We start from the raw sequence: 8,808 nt of genomic DNA on the forward strand, positions 1-8,808 counted from the left end.
TTCATTCTGGTTTACAAAAAAAGATATGAAAAGATTATCTTAGGACAGTTGAAACTTAACTACAAAATGAACAACTATTGCATTTGCTATTAATTAATCTTAGTGGACACATGTGAGTTACTGCTCCATACAGATTATCCTTGTTTCCTTATAGCAATCCCTGAATTGACTGGAATTGTGTCTATCCCCAAAACTTGCTGAAGGATTTCAATGCTTAATCCAAACATATAACCTAGTGATTGCATCAGGGAATGGTAAGAGTAGTAGATTATATTATTTTGGTAAATATTCATATACTCATACCCATATGCATGGATTCTTCTCATCTCAATGATGTTCATCTTGGTCATGTTTTGGCCCATGCAAATAGAATGTGATCCATGCCACATCCAAGCAGTTACTTTAAATGTGATCTTTTTTGTCTGTCAGACTACAGGTGTATTAGGATTCAAAGGCAATGAGGGGCAGTTTTATAGAATAAGGCATTTAGGGCAGCCCGGGTGGTTCAGCGGTTTAACACTGACTTCAAAAAAAACAAACAAACAAACAAACAAAAAAACAAAAAAAAAAAAACACTGACTTCAGCCCAGGGCCTGATCCTGGAGACTTGGGATCGAGTCCCATGTCAGGCTCCCTGCATTGAGCCTGCTTATCCCTCTGCCTGTGTCTCTGCCTCTCTCTCTCTCTCTCTCTCTGTGTGTGTGTGTGTCTCGTGAATAAGTAAATAAATTTTTAAAAAAGAATAGGGATTTCTTTTAAGAATTTGAAATTATACAAATGTAGAAAAAGATTTAAAAATTGAAGGACTAGACAAAGATTTTTGAGAATCAGAGAAGTCACTAATCACTTTGAGAAGTCAAGCACATCTAACCATGGAAGGGAAAGACTGTGGGGAGTTCATTTGCCATGTGCATCTACAACCAAATATTTACTGGTGAGCTTGAGGTCTCTATTGGTCAATAGGATAGCACTTAGGAAGGACATTAAATTTAGAGCAAAAAAGAGCAAGAATAAACTAGAGTACACCTAACACTGCCCCATTTACCATAGTGGTATAGTATTTTTATATTCTTCAGAGAGTAATGCCCACTGTTTCACTTCTCTCTTACAGATATCAAGCAAAATCTTCTGTCCAACTTTAACATGGAGCTCTAGAAGTCAGGAGATTTTATAAACAGTTCTTAACAAGGATGAAGAATACAAGATATTGAAATAAGTATATGTCATTTTGGGATTACTTCTTCAACTTTGATCAATGAAGAATACATGAAATGGAACCATAGCTGGCATAGAGTTTCAGCTAATCAGCAACTCTCACACAACATGAACAAGAAATAAGTATTTAATGTAGCAAGTCACTGAGCAAGTTGGGGTTGTTTGTTATTTTAGTTCACTTGATGAATAGTGAAACAGATACTGGAAGTGAGAGGTTTTCTAAACCAAAAGCCAAAAGTGTGTATCACTTCTTTTATTGTTGGCTAGAGAAGAAACAAATCTAGAGAAAGAATGAACTGTATTTTCAGCAGTATTTCATAAAATACACAATGGATAACTTGGATGATATATAACGACATAATAAAATTGAGGCTTTACATGAACATTTTTTTAAAAAAGAATCTTCCTAGTGTGAGTTGGTTGTTATTTATCAGCTGCATTTAATAATGATCTATGAGAAAGACATGAGTTCATAAAAGGATTGATTTTTTTTTAAAGAAAGGATGAAAATCAGAATAGGGAACTTTTGAGACTTACAGATTGGAAAACAAAACTTTTTTCCTTAACATTTAAAAGAAAATAATGATAATTTATATAAACCACAAAATCTATTTAGTATTAATATTAAGACAGCCTCAGAGCAAAATAAAAAAAAAATCATGGGGAGACCATCTACTTTTTGTTAAGTCTTTTGAATAGATTAATGTGGACCCCAGAAAAATTCTCTGAATTAGGCAAAACAGCTCAGTAAAAGAGAATAAGAATTATCTATGAAAGCCTAAATAAAGTAATGACTTAAGCTGAGAGAGACATAGGCATATTTTAAAAAGAATTGTAAATGTGTCTACTGGTATAGGGATTTTAAGAATCAGACAGATAGTAAGCCACTGAAATTTTTGAGAGAGCTATGTGACCAAAGGCAATATCAGCCTGAATTAAAACCTATGGCTTTAAACAGCTTTTAAGGGTCATGATAAAAGTGGCAATTATATCAGGAAGACAAAACAATTCTAAATGTTTATGAACACAATAACAGAGCTACAAAATACATGAAGCAAAACCTGAAAGAACTAAGGGGATAAAAAGAAAAATTGACAAAGATAACTGGAGAATCAATTTGCCTTCTTTCAGTGAACTGAACAGTAAATACAAAATTAGTATTGTTATAGAAGATCTGAACAATATCATCAATCAACTTGACCCAATTTACATTCAACAAACACTACTAACAATGGCATTATATGCATGTTTTAAGTATAAAGGGAGTATTCACCAAGATAAAACATATGCCAGAGAATAAGATCACTCTGAATAAGTTCCAAAGCATTGAAATCTCACAATGTATATTTAATGACAATAGAATGAAATTAGAGATTAAAATTAGGTTAAGAAAATCTCAAATATTTGGAAAGAAAATATACTTCTAAGTAATCTATATATCAAAGCAGAAATCATCGGCTATATTAGCATATAAAATCACTTCACACTTAATAGTAAAACAAAAAAGTCAAAATTTGTGGGATGCAACTGATTCAGTACCTAGAGGAAATTTGTAACTATTAACACCTTTCTTGGAAAATAGTGGAAACTAAAAATAAAATATCTACATATTCACTTTGGAAGCTAGAAAACATAGTAAATCCAGTGCAAAAAGTAAATAAATAATAATAGAATCAGAAATACATAATATAGAAATCATATAAATAAATAGAGAACATTTATAAAATAAAACTTGATGAAAAAAATAATAAAATTGATTAAGAAATTAAAGTTTTATTAAATAACTCTTTTCAATGTAGAAAACTTCAGTTTAGCTGATTTTGCTAGTCAATTTTATGAAACATTTAAGAAAGGCATACACCAATATTACTAAACTATTTCAGGAAATAGAGAAGTAGGGAATTCTTCCCAACTCATCTAATTAGGCCAACATATTCCTGAGACCAATGCTAATGAAGACATTACAAGAAAATTAAAGAAAGTATCGCTCATGAACATGGAAACAAAAATCCTTAAGAAAATATCAGAAAATTAAATTAGCAAAACATAAAAATGATCTGACTTATTTGAGTCATTTCCATGAATGCAAGGTTGGTTCAATAGTCAAAATTCAAACACTGTGGTTAACTATATTAACAGCATAAAGGATAAAACCCATGTACATGTGACAAAATTCAATGCCTATGATATAAACATATATTAGAACCATAAAAAATTTTAGTTTGCTAAAGACATATACAAAACATCTTAAGCTAACATAATATTAAATAGTAAAATATTAAACATTTTCTATCAAGATTGATTGAACACAAGTATGTCTGCTATCACCACTTCCATTCCTTATTGTATTTAATGTCCTAGCCCACTGCACTAAAGCAAGAGAAAAAAGAGACATAAAGATTGGAATGGAGGAATTAAAACTCTCTCTCTAAAGACAATATTATCTATGCAGAAAATCACAAGATGTCCACCAAATACTACTATAATTATGTCAATTCAGCAGACCCACTGGTAGAAGACCAATATATTTTAAGAGGTGTTTTTACTACAACTGAGAAATGGAAAATCAAATAAAAATGTAGAGGCATTTCCAGTATAAGAAAAAGACATAAAATATGTAAATTAAACAAAAAATGAGTGCAAGAACTGTAAACTAAAAATTACTAAGCAGTGCACAAAGAAATGAAACACAATGTAAATAAATGAAGAGATATATCAAAACCGTGGGTTGGAAAATTCAATAAATAAGATGTTCGCTCTCTCTAAATTTAGCTGAAGAGTCAAAGTTCTAACAACAAAAATTCCAGGAGAAACTTTTTGTCCATTGGTTGGAAACATAAATGATAATTTAAAATTTACATGGAATGTCAAGGACCAATAGCCAAAACAAGTTTTAGAAAGAAGGGAAAAATGGTGCTCTTTTCCAGCCTTACTTCCAGAAGTACTCTATGGAAAGACACAGACTGATGGAATAGAAGAGAGATTCCAGAAACAGACCCACACATATATTATTAATTGACTTTCAACAAAGATACCAAGGTAGTCCTTTGGAAGAAATGATAATTTTTGACAATAATGTGGAGACAACTGGATGTTTGCATGAAAAAAAATAAACCTTGACAAAGTGTTTTATATAGAATATATTTGCTATTAATTATAGGCATAAGTGCAAATTTTAAAAATATAATATTTTTACAAAAAACATAGTGGAGATTCTTTGTAGCCTTGGAGTAGGCAGATTTCTTAGGCCACAGAAAATACTAAGCATTTAAACAACAATAAATTGGGCTTTGTTAAAATTAAACATGTCTTTTCTTAAAAAAACACCATTCTATTTATTTTATAGTATTCTACTAAGATTATTTAGAACATATGCATTATTTTGTATACATTATTTTTAACAGCCCAAACTTAAAATGACATAAATTTTAATCAACAGAAGTTATGAACAAATTGTGTGATATTCATAGTTTGGGATACTACTCAGCAATAATAAAGGATGGAACTGAAAAAAAAAATAGAGGAATGCAGCAAAATGGGTGAATCTCTAAAACTTCCTTAGGGACAGAAGCCAGACACAAAGAGTATAAATAGTATGATGAGGGTCAGCAAAATTTTTCTGTAAGATTGTATTTTAGGGGATCCCTGGGTGGCTCAGCGGTTGAGCGCCTGCCTTCGGCCCAGGGGGTGATCTTGGAGTCCTGGGGTCGAATCCCACATTGGGCTCCTGCATGGAACGTGCTTCTCCCTCTGCCTGGGTCTCTGCCTCTCTCTCCCTTGTGTCTCTCATGAATAAACAAATAAAATCTTAAAAAAAAAAAAAAAAGATTGCATTTTAGGTTCTGAGCCATATGATCTGTTATAACTACTCAGCTCTGCCATTGTCATGTGAAATCCATGAAGTACCTGGGCATGGCTAATTTTAATGAAATTAGAATTAATTAGTATTCATTAGTATTCTAATGAAAGTTTCTTTTCAGAAATAGGTGTCAAGCTGAATTTGACCTATAGTTGGACAAACCTTGCAGTATGTTTTCATTTATACAACAGGCAAAGTAACCTATAATCATAGAATTCAAAATATTGGTCTCTCAAGGTAGAGGTAGGGTGGCAAACTGATTGCTAAGGGGCAAAAGGGAATTTTCTGGAGCGAAGTAAATGTCTCTACATTGATTGGAGTTATGGTTCTACAAAGTATACATTTATCAAAGCTCATTAACTTATTTTACTTAGAAGAACACATGCAGAGATGTGGAAAGAAGCTATAGCATGGAAAGTACAGGCAATCTCAAGAAAATCAGCATTTCTAGAGCACTAAGTAGAGATATAGAAAGTAAGGATTTGAATTTAGAAAGATTAGGACACTGGTCATGTGACCTAGAGACTGTAGTAGTGAATGGTATATATTATGTCTTGTTAGTGTGTATATATACCATATTATACTTCATATTAATGTTAATTTTATTTTTTAGGTTTAATTTCAGACTTTTGGTTTAAGTAAGTCTGTAACTGGATATTAAATTAGAATTCAATGTTAGTTTCTAAAAGACTCGAGACCGTTTTTGCCAAATAGTTTCATACTCCCAAGCGAAAGTAGAATTGTCAACGTGGCTTGCAAAGGAGGGATGATTTAAAATATGTTTTATAATCTTCAGCCCCTCACCTTCAAGTATATTAAAGAGTTGTCTTAGAAGTGACCAAATTTGTGGGGGTGGGGGGGTAGGAGGGGATTTCTTTGGAAAGAGTTACTAGGATGCTACTGACTTCTTCCCCTACTGGAAGAGGATATTTTCTCATCACCTAAGCCTAGAGGGGCTTCAAGAAGATTAGCTGAAGAGTTCCACCTATGTCTCCAGTAATTTGTGGTCTGAGAAGAAGGTAGTTTTCTAACCACACCTGAGAAAACCCCAAAGCAGAAGCTTGAGGTTGGATAATAGCTTTGATGGTAGAAAGATGAGACACAGTAGCTTAGGGAATAATGTGTAAGCCAAGAGCTATTCCGGGCCAAGGAGGAGCCTGTGTTTACCCCAGGGGAGAAAAAACCAAACACATAAACAACAATGTAGGCTTTTGTTCAAGAGGAATGAGGTGACTCCAAAATAAAGTATCTTTATAGAGTTGCTTAAATAAATGGCATTCATCCATGGAATGCAGAGCCCTGGCTAAACCAACTGCTGGGGAGATTTCTGGAAGGGCTCTAAGGATCCCATAAATAAGTTTGAATAAAAAAGGATAGTATTCTTTGCATTGGCAAGCCTAGAGGAAACTAGTATCAAATTAAATCTGCACCATTCAAGGGGGCTTTTCCTGTTTTTCACCTCTTTCTCTTCCCCTGCTTCAATCCTGAAAGACCTAGATGCAGAGCATATTGTGGGGAAGCAGATTTTAGGAGCCTCAGGTGGAAAAAAAGAAAAAAAAAAAAAAAAACAGATACATCACCTTATCTACTGTGGCAGCCAGCCTGAAAACAGGCCCAATTTAAAAATTCAGGACATGGACACCTGGGTGACTCAGCGGTTAAGCGCCTGCCTTGGGCCCAGGGTGTGATCCTGGAGTCCTGAGATAGAGTCCCACATCGGGCTCCCTGCATGGAGCCTGCTTCTCCCTCTCCCTGTGTCTCTGCCTCTCTCTCTGTGTCTCTCATGAATAAATAAATAAAATCTTTTAAAAAATAAATAAAAGTAAAAATTCAGGACATTTAGACTATAGACTTTTTTTTTTCCATTGCATATCTAGATTTGCACATCTCTTGTAAAAACTTTGCCCAGTTCCAAGGATCTATGGTTTGGGAATTGCCTCTTTGGAGACTCTGTATTTTAGTTTATTCCAAACGATGGAATTTTTAGTCATTTCTTAAATCAACATGCTTTAAGCCCTCTTGTCTCTCCAGCCTTAGCTCTTACTATATCTTGTCGTTTCTTGAATATATCAGAATCATTTAAGGTTTCCTCTAGCTCTACTCTTAATCTCTCTTGCTATGTTGTTTAAATAGTTCTTTGCTGTTCCCTGGACTCTCTTGTACTGACTTTTTGCCCTCTGTCATTACTTTCATGGCTCTGTCCAAGTACTTTCCTCCTATCGCTACATTTTGAAACCCTGCCCATCTTTCAAGGCCTGTCTTAAATGCTACCTCCTTTTTATAAATGATGTTCTAATTCAGTCAGAATTTCTCTCTCCCTTCTTTGAAACCTTACGATCACAATATAGCTTGTATTATTTAACACATTCTGTGTCAGACTGTAATTATTTAGGTATCATTTTACTTCCTTATTTTAATTAGTAAACTAATATGTACATGTTCTTTCTTAAAAATTCCTATAATACAATAGTAAAAACTATAAATTTACCTTAACTTGAGCCCTCATCCTCAGACCCATTTCCACTCTACAATGTAATATTTTTAAAACTTTGATGTTTATCTTTAGTTTCCACATTTGTCAAATGGTTACTCATAGTTGCAAAGTTGGCCTGAGAATTATTATAATAATCAATGAAAAATACATTACTGGCATATTAGTGAGTGATTACTCAACAATATTGTTAACATCATTTCAGATTGTTCTCTAAACATTTATAAATTTTTTAATTTAATGCATATCTATAGGTATGTGCACATAATTTTCTTTTAAAAATATAAAAATATGAATCTATATATTATAAATTTCCATGTCAGAATCGGAGGTTTACGGTTCAGCTTCTTTGCTGTAAAAAAATGCTTTGTTGAAACTACTTTTATATTTTTCCTTGTGTTTAAATATTTTTAAAGCATAGTTTCCCAGTTATAAATCGCTATGTCAAAAGTTGTAAATATTTTTACTTTTGATAGGTAGTCTGAAACATTCACCCTATTGGAGCCAATTTCACCACACCTTCATCAGCATTGGATATGTCTGTCTGTCTTTCTCTCTCTCAGCCTTTCTTTCTTTTCTTCTTCTTTTTTTTTTCTTTTTTCTTTTTTTTACCATTAGATGGGAAAATAAAATTCCATTATTGGTCTGATTTATGATTCTCTGGCCACTTATAAGTCCATGAATATCTTTAAATTTGTTTCCTATATGTTTCTTTTTCTGTTAATTGCCTGTTTCATTTCCCCAATTTTAAATAGGGGTGTTGTCCATTCCTCATATCTGTAATATTGTTCCACACTATCTGTATAGATACACATCAGCACCATCTTAAGTTTTATAAGAAAATCTCCTGGTGGATTTTAATGATAATTAGAATATAATGGAGAGAATTAACTTTTTGATAATATTAAATTTTGCTACCTGTGATTCAGAGACTCCTTATTACTCATCTGCCTGGCACTCTTGCTTACTTAAATTGTATGAAGTGACATATGTCCTGGCTCCTGTGTGTATAAGTATGTGTGTGTGTGTATTTTTAAGTTGAAAAATTCAAATGTATGAGAAATCCACTTCTGTTGTTGGAAGGGAAAAATAATGAGACGATATTAAATTTCACATGTTGAAATTAATGATTTTTTTTAAAGCACATATGTTTTCCTCCAAAATAAGAATGAGTCAAAAAACCAATTTGGTAATAATAAGTGTGATAAAGCTTTATTAGTGTAACAATTTTAATTTTGGCATA

At 32.8% G+C, this 8,808-nt stretch overlaps 1 long non-coding RNA gene across 2 annotated transcripts in view; it reads left to right on the forward strand.

Annotated features, from left to right (window-relative positions):
* The window catches only part of LOC140602819 (uncharacterized), a 173,428-nt gene extending 171,812 nt beyond the window's left edge, over positions 1 to 1,616 (forward strand). For both annotated transcript variants that reach the window (XR_012005744.1, XR_012005743.1), the window contains one exon: positions 1,112 to 1,616. This is a non-coding gene — a long non-coding RNA (uncharacterized lncRNA). The remainder of the gene's footprint in view (positions 1 to 1,111) is intronic.
* Positions 1,617 to 8,808: the final 7,192 nt, after the last annotated feature.

This window comes from Canis lupus, chromosome 13 (assembly GCF_048164855.1).
Source record: "Canis lupus baileyi chromosome 13, mCanLup2.hap1, whole genome shotgun sequence".
NCBI lineage: Eukaryota > Metazoa > Chordata > Mammalia > Carnivora > Canidae > Canis > Canis lupus.